The sequence below is a fragment of the Podarcis liolepis genome (assembly GCF_965112155.1).
Source record: "Podarcis liolepis genome assembly, chromosome: 10".
Taxonomy (NCBI): domain Eukaryota; kingdom Metazoa; phylum Chordata; class Lepidosauria; order Squamata; family Lacertidae; genus Podarcis; species Podarcis liolepis.
Window position 1 is genome coordinate 20,160,019 of NC_139562.1, and position 14,452 is coordinate 20,174,470.

The following is a 14,452-nucleotide window of genomic DNA, read 5'->3' on the forward strand; positions in this document are numbered from 1 at the left end:
GATCTACACGTTCAGATACACATACAGTCCCTCCCATACGGTGTTTTAAAGCATCAAGCAACACTCCAGACCACTTTAAGATGCACTAAGATCACTGAAAACATAAGCTTATTACGGTTTCTTTTTAAAAAAAACACCAAACCAGATTAAAGTGATTTGGTGTTCGGGTTGGTTATTCCTCCCCCAGTCGATCAGACATATTTGCAATGCGTGCACTATATAGCACGCGCATTCATGTATACACAAACACTATAGATAAATATGCAGAGAGAGAGAGAGAGAAAGAGAGAGACATAAATACACAGATAAAGATGAAAGCAGCAGGCAAAACTGGTGCTTTAACTAAGGAATGCCACAAAGTAGTGAGCAAGCTTTGAAGTTTCACATTGGGACTCCTCTGTGTAGCCTAAATGCTAAACAGAGATACACACCTGCTGGGGAGGTGCTGCCTAAGGGAGGGAAAAAATACTCCAGTCTGCAATTTGGAAGATGGAGCGGAGGTGTTATGCAAACTCAGGATGTTTGTCTACTCGGAAGGAAGTTCCGCTGAGATGCTCTTAGGTAGGTAGATGCTGGGCTGCAGGTAAGATAGCATTTTAAAAACAAAACATAACACAAACAACAGTAGTAGCAGCACAAAACAACAGATGTTGAGGTTGGGTGGCCAGTTGTCATGTATGTTTTAGTTGAGATTTCTGCCTTCCAGCTCTACAGTTCTATTATTCTATGTAGCACATTTCTGGGACAAAGTCCCAGTTGGGTTACAGAACTTGCTTCTGAGTAGACATGCACAATAAACTGAATTAGAACATGCTGCACTTCTTTTTAAAAAGAGTTGACAGTTTTAAAGGTTGAGGCTTTTCCAACACATTCAGTAGGAACTTCCCCCTCCTGTCCCCCCCCCATTTTATTTCATTTATGTTTTTGTAGGTAAGATATAATGCTGCTAATGCTTTTCGTAGTATTAGCCTTGGCAATGCACATAGTTTATTGACAGCTCCCATAATTCTTTGGGAGAAGCCATGAATGGTTAAAGTGGTATCATAATGCTTTAAATGTATTGTGTGAATGTGCCCTAAATCTTTTTACGAACAGCAAACATTTTATTGTTTTGGATAAGAGCGGCAAGCTTGAATGACATTGATCAGACTAAAATGATTGTACATTTATTTTCTGTATCATACATGAATAAAGTTATAACTGTTTTCAAAGCTTTATATTATAGAGAACCCTCTGCTGACATGCAAGCATACCATCCTTAATAAGCGGTAGACAAATTGCTAATTTGTATGGACGGTCACTTTTAATACCGGCAGCTTTTAGGAACAGTTTGACCTCTGAATAGTTATCACCATTATGTTGAATATTCAGGTCTAAAATAATGTAAGAAGTCAGTGTCATTTAAATATGAAGAGCCACACGTGAACAAACAGGTAACCCTGTTCCAACAAATGGACTACCCTTGGAAAACAGTGATGGATCCACTGTTGCAACTGCAGAAGCACACAGTGATGCCATTAGGGCAGGGCTTTGTGGGCAGAAGTCCAGGGTCCCGTTCAGCTGTAAGAGCAGAACAGCACTTCAGTGCAACTGGGATGGCTTACAACATTTTGAAGTAGAATCACAGAATCATAAAGTACCTCAAAAGTCATTTAGTCCAACCCTCTGCTGAGGCAGGTAAAACATTCCTATCTAAAGTAGCCTTTGCCAACCTGGTGCTCTCAAGATGTTGCTAAATTATGTCTCCCATCAGCAAAGCTCACTGGTGACTTTGAGCCAGTCACTCTCTCTCAGCCAACCTACCTCACAGGGTTGTTGTGAGGATAAAATGCAGAGGTGATGAAGTGTGTATGCCACCTTGAGCTCTTTGAAGAAAAAGTGGGATACAAATGTAATAATAATAAAAAGGATGGGGGAAGCCAACTTAATGCCCATGGGTGCTATGACACTCTTGAGACACTTGAGGGGCCTCAAATTCTAAGGTTTCATTAGAAAAAAGTAAACCTATATCTCTCCTAGAAAGTAAGTTATGAAGCAAAATGTACTAGTACTCTCCTGAGTGATTTCTGTGAAATGAGCTAGGCTGACTGCTCTCACCTGTGAGGGTTTTTAGCCAATGAGCAAAGCCAGCTGAGATTGATACATGAGTTGTTAGAACACCAGGCAATAGGAATCCCTGGGCGTGGCTGTAGTCCTTTCCACTTTAGAGCACTTTTCCTCTTTCTGCCTTATGTTATAGTAATCCTTGGAATCTCTGCGGTTTGGCTTTTCATCTTTCCTTAGCAACCAAAATGCATCTTTCCTGTGGTGGGTTCATTGGATATCAGGTAGTTCCTGGAAGTTTTGTTATGCAAATACTACTGCTCAATAAACATGAGTGGATGTTAAGGAATTGCCCCCAACTCCCATAAGACAAATGTGAAAACTTTCCAGAGGCTTTGCCATGTTTATTGCTGTGTAGGAGCTAAAAACCAGGCACTCAGTAAGAATTTACTGTATAGTTAACTTACAGTACAATGGTATGCATGTATACTGATGCAGATTAGGTTTTGGATTAGGACAGGCATTGGTGAAAATCAGGGTTCTTGTACCTTTAACAGCTGTATGGCTGGCAGAAATTCAACAGGTTAAGACTTTTTTAAGTATAGGAGCATAGTATGGGAAAAGTTTAACCATGACTGTGCCATGCCCCCCATGGCACTCCCTAAAAAATCAAAATGTGTGCACTGGGTCCCAAAAGCCTAATAACCCCCAATATAGGATCATCAGCTTTGCCTGCTGCCTGAAATGGTCCACTGCCACTTTAGCATTCTATAGCTTCATTCAGCTACATGTGTAAATCAGACTTAAGCAAAAGTGCAGGTTTTTACCACCCTCCCAAGCTGAAGCCTTAATAAGACCATATATTTTTGTTCTCTAGGGTTCAAATAAATTTTAAAAGGTTTATCTATTACACAACCTGAGAAGGGGAATTCTAATGTATTCTACAATGATATATTCCTGGGGTAAATGTTAGGAAACTGTAATGTGACCAATACATATCAGCTTTATGGAATTGCCAATATAGAGTTTGAGGCTTATGACATCTATTGCTAAACTAAGGCTTTGAACTGAATTTGGTGGCTGAAGATTCTCTGAAAGATTCTTCTTTGAAGTGATGTTCTGCATCACATATCAGTGATCTTATGAACTGTGTCATTCATATTTGTTATAGAGCAGTGGTAGCCAAACTTGGATGTTTTGGGACTACAATACCCATCATCCCTGACCACTGGTTCTGTTAGCTAGGGATGATGGGAGTTGTAGTCTCAAAAAACACCTGGAGGGCCAAGTTTGGCCACCACTGTTTTAGAGGAATGAAAGGACCTGCATGAAATTTCAGAGATATTGCCTACTTTACATTTCAGGGATCTGCTAAAACTACAAGTAATTTACCGGTAGCTTCCAGAGTATTCCAGATCTCTAATATTTTATTTATGTACACAATAGCTGTGCTATTATTGCTAGCTAGCCTCAGTTATCCCTTAGATCAGGCAAGTCCAACAGGTAGATCGTGACGTCTGTGGTAGATCACCGGTAGATCAGTGGCTCCCCCCAAAGAAGCTAAAAAACTTTGGCTCCCCTAAAAAAAACCTTAGCATCTTTGCCCTGCACCCCTAAAATGACATGAACCACCAAAAACAGCTCAACAACTTTGGCCTGAATGCCCCAAAAAGGGGTAGATCGTCGCAGTCTCTTGGAAGTTGGCCACCCCTACCTTAGATCATTGGGAAAGCTCTTTACTGGATTCCTTTCAATTTCAGCACAAAGTCAGACATCACCTTTGAGCATTTCAATGCAAAGAATAAACTCAGAAATTAAATTTAGTTCAGCCCTTCCTGGGCTTACGTTTAACATTCATTGGTTTTATCAAAGAATTGTATTTCCAGTTTTAAGTTCTACAGTCCCAATACAAATAGAAATAAATACTACATGTTGCTTTATGAATGAAATATCAGAGGGCAGAGTTGGCAGCAGGAATGAGGGTATGACGTGGATGTGCCAACATAGTAAGAAAGTTGTCCTACATGCACAATGTTTGTAGGTGCTTTTGTGACCATTTCCTATTTTGCTCTATAATGGAGGCCTGCCAAAATGGAATGCTGCTGTGTTCGCAAAACTGTCCAGCAGCCACTTACTTGGAACAAAAGTGACAGAGGCCCGTATTGTCAGGAGCACAAAGAACAGCTCTTACATCATTGCAGAGCTTTCCAAGAGGAATTAGAAAATGCAACCATGAGTGTCCCCTTGCTAATCTTTGCCTTACAAAAGTTCCTGCTGCCAATCATGTCCATGCCAGCATCTCCAACTGGGCCAACTGCCCTTGGTTCTCAATTGGCATCTCATTACATGGGAAGATCTTTTAGATGCCATTTCTGTTTGCACCAATAAGAGAATTAGCTCAGTACAGTGGTATCAAAAATCATTCCACTTAATATTGCTCTAGTAGGGTGGCCACCCATCAATGGATAGATCCTCTGAGAGATGGTTGGAGCACTTCAGCAGCCCTGGTTCAACTCAGACACTCCTATAAAAGAAGAGAGAAAGGGAGTTATTACCCCTCCGCTCCCCTGCCCCACACTACTGCTGCTCTTGCTAAACAATGATTTACCATTTGCATTGTGCAGGATTTATTACCGTACATTTATTTAGATGTGACACCTAATGTTTGTTCCACACCTATAAGATATCAACCTTTAAGTGTGGTAGCACCTGTACCGTGGAACTCCCTGCCTATTGATGTTACGCAGGTGCCCTCATTGCACAGCTTTGGGTGCTTACTTAGAAAGAAATACCATATTTTTTGCTCTATAAGACTCACTTTTTCCCTCCTAAAAAGTAAGGGGAAATGTGTGTGCGTCTTATGGAGCGAATGCAGGCTGCGCAGCTATCCTAGAAGCCAAAACAGCAAGCGGGATTGCTGCTTTCACTGCACAGCGATCCCTCTTGCTGTTCTGGCTTCTGAGATTCAGAATACTTTTTTTCTTGTTTTCCTCCTCCAAAAACTAGGTGCTTCTTGTGGTCTGGTGCGTCTTATAGAGCGAAAAATATGGTACCTACTCAAATACCCATTTCTATACAGTATTTGCTTTTAAAGCTTGATCTTATCTATATTTTGAGAATTTCATGGCTATCATTTTAAGTTTTTCATTGCTGTTTTTAATGAATATTGTATACTAGTGGTTCCTAAACCTTCCCGCCTAAATACTGTATTGGCCCAAATATAAGCTACACCCACAAATAAGCCGCACCTTTAAGGGGGGAAATAGAAAAAAGACAATACCTGAATATAACCCGCTCCCTTAAAATTGGAGAGAAAAAGAAAAGAGTCAGTGGTTGGCCTGCTTTTCTGGCACCCTAATCGCCCTGACGCTCAAACCAACCAGTGGGTTAGGGGGGCAGTGCCAGCGCTTGTCACCCCGCTCCCCAGCCCAACACTTTTTTCCGAGCATGCTGCATGCCCGCCTCCCAGCACTACCACCCTCAACGGGGGATAGGGGGCTGGATGGTGCTCGGTGCCCCACTCCACAAGCAGGCGCTGGTGCTGGACCCCCAAGTGTGCCATGCGCCAGCCTCCCCAATGCTTCTGCAATGAACAGGGGGGTGCGGCCATTGCTGGTGCTTAGCACCCCATGACCCCCCAACACCGTTCAACAGCCTCCTAGCAAACCATCTGGGGGAGAGTAAGCCAATTTTTGTAAGGTTGCGAATTTAAGCCGCACTTTAACTTTTCACGGTTGGAATTTGGGGGGGGGGAGTGCAGCTTATATTCAGGCCAATACGGTAATAAAAACACTTTAAAACTGTTAAAAATAATGAAAATGAACAGTAAAAAGGATTAGGTCATATCAGCATCTACATATTTGGATAGGCTTGCCTGAACAAAAGTATTTTAAGCAGGTGCCGAAGAGTACAGTGAAGGCACCTGCCAGATGTCAACGGGGAGTTCCCAAGTGTAGATGCTGCTATACTAAAGGATTGATTTCTTACTCATCCAGTTGCAATTGTGAAAGTTTGAGGGCTATCAAAAGTAGGACCTTTCCTGTGGGTGGTGCTCCAGTGCTATTAATTTCATCTGCTGGCATGTTTGCCTCGTACCTTCATTGTTACTTTATAGGTGGCAGAGAAATCTGCCCAGTTCTTGTGGTCTTTTACTGAGTTAAGCTGCTGTTATTGCTCATTTATTGTTTCATCTATTGTAGAGTTCAATGTGTTTATTATACTTTTTAAATGGATTTTCTTTTATAACCCTTATTGAGGTCATTTGTCAAAAGGCAGGTTATGACTGTTATAAATAAGCATGCAAGCTTACCTGGGGAACAGGGAGGGAGTTAGCAACTGCACAGCGCAATGAGATTTCTATAACTATTTCAAAACTGATCCAAATTACCAAAGAGCTGTTGCACTTGGTTCTCTGAGAATCAGAATCAAGCCCTAATAAAAGGTAAAGGACCCCTGACAGTTAAGTCCATTCGTGGATGACTCTGGGATTGTGGCGCTCATCCCGCTTTACTGGCTGAGGGAGCCGACGTTTGTCTGCAGTTTTTCCGGGTCATGTGGCCAGCATGACTAAGCCGCTTCTGGCAAACCAGAGCAGCACACGGAAACGCCGTTTTCCTTCCCACCGGAGTGGTACCTATTTATCTACTTGGACTTTGACGTGCTTTTGAACTGCTAGGTTGGCAGGAGCTGGGACCGAGCAACAGGAGCGCACCACGTCACAGGGATTCGAACCGCCAATTTAGACCACAGCGCCACCCGCGTCCTAATGAACGCGTCATAAACTTTCCCTTTACCTGAGGCTAGCATTTGGGAGGGTTTTTTGAGGACTCTGAAATTCAGCTTATTTCGTCTATGCAACTGCCTTTCTGCAAGTTCAATATAACTGTTAGGTAACTAGAATCCACTTTTTATATTTCAAAAAGCCCCCAGCATTTTCTTGGTTCAGTATGTGTGTCATTCACTTGTGTCAAGCTTTTTCTGTGTGCTGTGTAGGAACAAGCAAAGATGGAGAGACATAGGCATGTTTTATTTCCTCTTGGCTCAAATGAAAGAAGGATCTACTGAAAGCAGAATCCAGGACACTTGACTATTCAGTCAGGGGGAGGAGGAGCTTTTTTCCTAGAATCTTAAGAGCAAATTGATCATAGAAAGGATAAATGTGCACTCACAGGTCATTACATTCCCTACCCGTAAACAATTTGCGCTTAATATAGCAGCATGCAACTTTTTATTAGAGTATATTTTCAGCCCTTAATTTTTCTGATGTCTGTTTACTGTTATATAAGAAGTTTAGATCTGCCTTAATCCATTCCATGAACCTCAATGAAGCCATAGCATTTTATTCTGAACGAGTCTTTAAAAATAATATCTAGGCCTAGGGTCATCGTCCATGGAAGCCTGTGAGCTGCCCTAGGCCCCAAAATTAGTTGGGGTCAAAGATGGGCCTTAAAATGGATTTTATTATTTGGGAACCCCTTAAAGCCTAAATAAGTACAGCTTGGCTAGCTGAGAGTAAACACATACGTATTTGGGTGCATCTGCTCACAGAGACCAGTCCTGTTAACATCCAAACTCACACAAGAACGTAGTGCTGGCCCAAGCCTTGAGATCGGCAGCAAAGGCCCTTCTCAAGGTCCCACTCATCAGTAAAGTCCACCATGTGGTGATTTGAGACAATCTTCTCTATAGTAACACCTTGTTTGCGGTTACCCCCCCCCCCAAAAAAAAGGTGGCAAATCAAACTTACTGGTAGATTTTTTTGTTGGAAAGGTTTGGAGGAGAGATTTCTCTCGTAGGAGTTAGCCCAATGGCAATTGCTCCAAACACATTAAAACTTGGTTAGATTTACTTAAATCTGCCCTCATCCACTTTAAACAAATGTTCTCCACAAAAATACCTAGGCTAGACTTAGTCAGAGTTAGCTTTGCAAACAAGTGAAATTTTTACTCAGTTTCAGGAGTTACAGCAAACAGGGCTGTGGCTTTGAGCCTCACATTGAGCAAAAAAAAAATAAATAAATCCTGCATTCTACGATTCTAAGTTGGCAGTAAAAATAACAAAGAAAACGGTTCCAAACAACATAAAAAGAACTTTTGTTTCCTTACAAAAGACTCATGCAGTCTTTGCATTAGCAAAGGTATAGGCTATAAAAATCTCCTTTTAGAGATACTTTTCTTTCACGTGCAGCATTTGCTGACCTGGGAGCCAAGCCTATGGATCCTTTCTTCCAGATAGGCAGAGATAAGGGGGGGGAAACAGAGACTGCTGGTAGCCTGCCAAGCCCCATCCACTGGCAACTTGACTTCAGCACTCAGGTCAACCCTTTCATGCATGCAAGTAGCTTTTATTTATTGCGTGTTTCTTGCTTTATTATTGCATTGTGAGCAGCTCTAGCTCTGTGATCGTAACTGGGTGAAGGATGGTATGTAAATGAATGAAGGCTTTTTTGTTATTGTAGTTAACTTTGAAACCTATGTCTCACTTCGCAAAATTTCAAAGAGAACATTATTTTTGTCTCTGAATAAACTTTGGGTAGAAGTCTTGTTCAAGCATTTGACTCAAAGCACTTTTGTGTGTAGAAGCCACCCATACCGACCTCACCCCACAGCATCCCAGTTGGCTACAGACTTCAGACTTTGCTGTGCAGAGTAGAACAGCAGAACATGCGAAGACCCCCCACCATGGGAACTAATGGCCGGTTTAGCATGAGCTGCCTGCTTCTTTGAATGCATGGAGGCAAATGCCTGCACAGGTCTAGAGTGAGACTGGAATCCTATATAAACTTGCCTGGATCAGAGTTCAGTGGGTGTTATTTCCAAATAAGATATAGATGGCATTGTGCTGTGTGACTGAAATGACTGACCCCCAGACATAACGTATTTTTCGCCCTATAGGACGCACCTAGTTTTTTGGGGGGGGAAATAAAGAAAAAAAATTATCCCCCCCCAGCCGCAGCTTCAGCGCGCCCCGCACTCCCGCAGGCTCCCCAGGCTCGCTGATAGCTTCCTGAAGCCTGGAGAGCGAGAGGGGTCGGTGCGCCCCATAGGACCCCCCCTTCATTTTTGGAGGGAGAAAAGTGCGTCCTATAGGGCGAAAAATACGGTACTTGAGACCTTGAGGATTTCTTAAGCAAACAACTCCATCTTGTGGCTCACAGCAATCATGTACAGATACAGTGGTAAATTAGTTCTCGAACTTAATACATTCTGGGAGTCAAAAGCCAAGGCGTGGCTTCTGATTGGCTGCAGGAGCTTCCTGCGCTCACTCAGAAGCCATGGAAGCCACATCAGACATTTGGCTTCTAAAAAACATTTGCAAATCAGAACACTCACTTCCAGGTTTGCAGCGTTCGGGAGCTGATTTGTTCGGGAGCCAAGCCGTTCGACTACCAAGGTACCACTGTACTAAGAGATCATACTTGTACAGTTTGCACTATTAAGTCCAAGTCTACTCAAAAGTAAGCCCAATTACTTGGAACATCACAGTTATCAGTAGATCTGTAAAGACAGACAAATTTCAGGCAGTCTGGTGAGTGTTTCATTTCTTATATCAAATCTGCTTCTTTATCTGTATTGAATTCGTAAATACCACTATTAACCCACCAATGGTGTACTGTTTCATCGTATATATGATTTTTCTTGGGTGATGAAAGCTCAGTTAAGCTTCTGTGACATGCATTTTGTTCTTGAACTTCAGCACCTTTCATTTGTTGCGGCATTTTTTTTTGTTCGTATTGTTCTTGTTTTGTTTTGTTTTCCTTTTCTTATATGCAAAAATCAATACAAACATTTTAAAGAGAAATGTAAGCCCACTGTGTTTGATGTGGCTTACTCTTAGATAAGAGTGAATAAATGTGCATAGTAACATTGTCAAAATATAACGTGGGGTCAGGGGAGTGATAATAATTAATGCTTAATGCTTTCCCCAATTACAGTACTCAAGAACATTTCACATACATTACCCTGTTAATCTTTGCACCAACCTTGTAAAGTAGATCTGCATTATCCCCTCCCCAGATGGAGGGGAGAGAGAGTAGCTTTCCTAAAGGTCACCAATAGAGGTCATGACTGAGATCCCCATGGGAGGCATACTGGTTGCTGCTTAGAACAACTGCTGTGCCAAAGTCAATATATCAATATAGCCATCTGGTTTTTGGATGCAGAACTTGATTTATATCACATAAAAATTTCACCTCTATTTAGACTCAAGAAACACTTCTGGGTACATTAAACAACACCCCACATAGACCAATGACAAGATCTGCTCTGAACTGTTTTAGATGTACATGAAGTACAAAATACTATTGAAAGCACTTCTAAGAAGCAGCAACAATACTGAGACATGAGGGGATTTCAAGTCTCATAGGCTTTGCAGAAATTCTTGCCAGCAGCTAAGTATTGGGATCAACAATTTTTTCCTGTGACACTTTGAACTTGTTTAATTCCCACACAAATCATAATTGGAAATTATAGAAATCATTATTATTCTGCTTAGGGAATTACTTGCTCACTATGGTCACAAAGAAAACACATCAAAGATGCTAATTGGCTGGCAGCAAATATACATGTGAAATTAATTCCACAATAACTCAAGCTGTGGCACAGAGAATTCTCAGTGCAACTTCTAGCAACCAATTAATGCCAGAGTAACTCTGTCTTACACTATGCTGATAAAGCCGTGGTTAGGGTGCAAAATGAATACAGTCGTATCTTGGTTTTTGAACAGCTTAGTTCTCGAATGTTTTGGCTCCTGAACGCCGCAAACCCAGAAGTGAGTTTTGCGAACTATTTTTGGAAGCCAAACGTCTGACAGGGCTTCCGATTGGCTGCAAGAGCTTCCTGCAGCCAATCAGAAGCCGTGCTTTGGTTTCTGAATGTTTTGGAAGTTGAACAGACTTCCGGAATGGATTCCGTTCAACTTCCAAGGTATGACTGTATTGGGCTATTTTACTGCGGAGATAAAAATTCAAGGAAGTGTTTCTCTGTGAAATACCTCATCCTCATTTCTGCAGAAATATGAGAGAAAGATCCCTGCCAAAAAAGGGGGGGGGGATTCTCCTTATTCAGCCCATGACATCATCACACATCCAAATCTGATTGACATCATGGTGTCATGCAGCCATCAAACTAGCTACTTGATTCGATTAGCTGAATCACAAAACAAACTCTTTAAAAATGTAAAAGTAGCTGTCAAGTGTGACAGTGAACAGGAGGGACACTGCTTTTTTTTTTAAAAAAAAAAAGACAACGTTTGGTTGGACTGTGCGTGGAAAACATTCTGAGATTTATAAATCTTTTTCATACCAGGAATATTCACCCATAAAGGTTTATGATGTTACATAGTAAGTTCTCTCTTAACTTCCCATGGCTACCAATGAAGAATCGGGATGTTCTTCCTTATTCCATCCATCCTTGAAAATGAACAAGCTTCTTAAAGCAGCATTAGTATTTGATCTGCCCCTGAATCTATACAGCCCCTATTCTCCTGCAATTCCTACCTACTTTAATGGTGAAATCAATAAATCAAAGTGTACCGTATTTTTCGCTCTATTGGACGCACCGGACCACAGGACGCACCTAGTTTTTACAGGGGAAAATCAAGGAAAAAAATATTATCCCTCCCCCCCCAGCCCCAAAGAGCAACGGACAGGCTGCGTGCAGCCTGTCTGCTTCTCCCAGAGCTTCTTGGGGCTGCGGGGGAAGCCCGGGTTCCCCCACCAGCCCCAAAGAGCAAAGAAGCCAAGGCAGGGCACGGGATCCATAGCCGCGCAACCTCTCCAGCCAGGAGCTAAACCTCTCCAGCGCGGCTAAAGAAGACAAGGCAGTGAGCGCGATCCATCCCACTCACTGCCCTGGCTTCCTCTTTAGCCTTGCACAGCATCTTTAGTCTTGCGCAATGGGATGGATCGTGCCCGCTGTCCACCGGGGCTGGACTAGATGACTCCTGGGGTTCCCTTCCAACCCTGCAATTCTATTACCTCGGAAGGTGTTTGGGGTCTCCACCACTGGAGGCTTTTAAGCAGTGGTTGGGGGACCATCTGCCTGGCGTTCTTTAGCTGTGATTCCTACATTGTGAGGGGGCTGGGCTAGATGACCCTCGGGTGGCCCTCCCAACTCTATACTGTCCTACAGTTCTGCAGCAGGAGATCCACAGCCACTTAGAATCATAGAATCGTAGAGTTGGAATAGACCACAAGGGCCATCGAGTCCAACCCCCTGCCAAGCAGGAAACACCATCAGAGCACTTCACACAATGCCCACACCATCAGAGCACTTCACACAATGCCCACCATCAGACCACTTCATACAATGCCCACTCCCAGTTTTCATCTGAGAGACATGTGGCTTCAGTGTCTAGGCAGGTACCCCCCTACCTGCCACACTTCCCCCACCCCACTTAAGCTAAGGGAATTCCTGCCCAGAGAAGCTCCCAGGTGAGGCAAGGGTTAAGATCTACCTCTGGTAGATCTCTTGCGGCTGGAGAGGCACGCAAGGCTAAAGAGGAAGCCAAGGCAGGAAACGGGATGGATCGCGTTCCCTGCCCTGGCTTCCTCTTTAGCCTTGCGAAGTCTCCCCCCCCCCCCCCCGCGCGCAAGTCTAAAGAGGAAGCCAAGGCAGCGAACGGGATGGATCGCGTTCCCTGCTCTGGCTTCCTCTTTAGCCTTGCGAAGTCTCCTCCCCCCCCCCAGGCACGCAAGCCTAAAGAGGAAGCCAAGGCAGCGAACGGGATGGATCGCGTTCCCTGCTCTGGCTTCCTCTTTAGCCTTGCGAAGTCTCCTCCCCCCCCCCCCCAGGCACGCAAGCCTAAAGAGGAAGCCAAGGCAGCGAACGGGATGGATCGCGTTCCCTGCTCTGGCTTCCTCTTTAGCCTTGCGAAGTCTCCTCCCCCCCCCCAGGCGCGCAAGTCTAAAGAGGAAGCCAAGGCAGCGAACGGGATGGATCGCGTTCCCTGCCCTGGCTTCCTCTTTAGCCTTGCGAAGTCTCCCCCCCCCCCCCCGCGCGCAAGTCTAAAGAGGAAGCCAAGGCAGCGAACGGGATGGATCGCGTTCCCTGCCCTGGCTTCCTCTTTAGCCTTGCGAAGTCTCCCCCCCCCCCCCGCGCGCAAGTCTAAAGAGGAAGCCAAGGCAGCGAACGGGATGGATCGCGTTCCCTGCTCTGGCTTCCTCTTTAGCCTTGCGAAGTCTCCTCCCCCCCCCCCAGGCACGCAAGCCTAAAGAGGAAGCCAAGGCAGCGAACGGGATGGATCGCGTTCCCTGCTCTGGCTTCCTCTTTAGCCTTGCGAAGCCTCCTCCTCCCCCCCCCCCCAGGCGCGCAAGTCTAAAGAGGAAGCCAAGGCAGCGAACGGGATGGATCGCGTTCCCTGCTCTGGCTTCCTCTTTAGCCTTGCGAAGCCTCCTCCCCCCCCCCCGGCGCGCAAGTCTAAAGAGGAAGCCAAGGCAGCGAACGGGATGGATCGCGTTCCCTGCTCTGGCTTCCTCTTTAGCCTTGCGAAGTCTCCTCCCCCCCCCCAGGCGCGCAAGTCTAAAGAGGAAGCCAAGGCAGCGAACGGGATGGATCGCGTTCCCTGCCCTGGCTTCCTCTTTAGCCTTGCGAAGTCTCCTCCCCCCCCGCGCGCAAGTCTAAAGAGGAAGCCAAGGCAGCGAACGGGATGGATCGCGTTCCCTGCCCTGGCTTCCTCTTTAGCCTTGCGAAGTCTCCCCCCCCCCCCGCGCGCAAGTCTAAAGAGGAAGCCAAGGCAGCGAACGGGATGGATCGCGTTCCCTGCTCTGGCTTCCTCTTTAGCCTTGCGAAGTCTCCTCCCCCCCCCCCAGGCACGCAAGCCTAAAGAGGAAGCCAAGGCAGCGAACGGGATGGATCGCGTTCCCTGCTCTGGCTTCCTCTTTAGCCTTGCGAAGCCTCCTCCCCCCCCCCGCGCGCAAGTCTAAAGAGGAAGCCAAGGCAGCGAACGGGATGGATCGCGTTCCCTGCCCTGGCTTCCTCTTTAGCCTTGCGAAGTCTCCTCCCCCCCCCCCAGGCGCGCAAGTCTAAAGAGGAAGCCAAGGCAGCGAACGGGATGGATCGCGTTCCCTGCCCTGGCTTCCTCTTTAGCCTTGCGAAGTCTCCTCCCCCCCCGCGCGCAAGTCTAAAGAGGAAGCCAAGGCAGCGAACGGGATGGATCGCGCTCGCTGCCCTGGCTTCCTCTTTAGCCTTGCGAAGCCTCCCCCGGCTGGAGAGGTTGTGCAAGGCTTTTCTAGAGAAGGGAGAAGGGACTGACTGGCGGTGTCAGTCCTTTCTCCCTCTCGGGGAAAAGCCCGCAAGAGCCGCGCGACGCTTGTGTGGGGCTCTTGAGGGCTTTTCCTGCCTGCCTCCCCCCTGCATTCGCTCCATAGGACGCACAGACTTTTCCGCTTGGTTTTTAAGACGGGAAAAGT

At 45.3% G+C, this 14,452-nt stretch overlaps 1 protein-coding gene across 2 annotated transcripts in view; it reads right to left on the bottom strand.

The window, feature by feature from the left end:
* Nucleotides 1-2,424: 2,424 nt before the first annotated feature.
* Nucleotides 2,425-14,452, bottom strand: part of SINHCAF (SIN3-HDAC complex associated factor) — a 32,717-nt gene continuing 20,689 nt past the window's right edge. For both annotated transcript variants that reach the window (XR_014516303.1, XR_014516304.1), the window contains one exon: nucleotides 2,425-4,567. The gene's annotated coding sequence lies outside the window, so the exon portion shown is untranslated. The remainder of the gene's footprint in view (nucleotides 4,568-14,452) is intronic.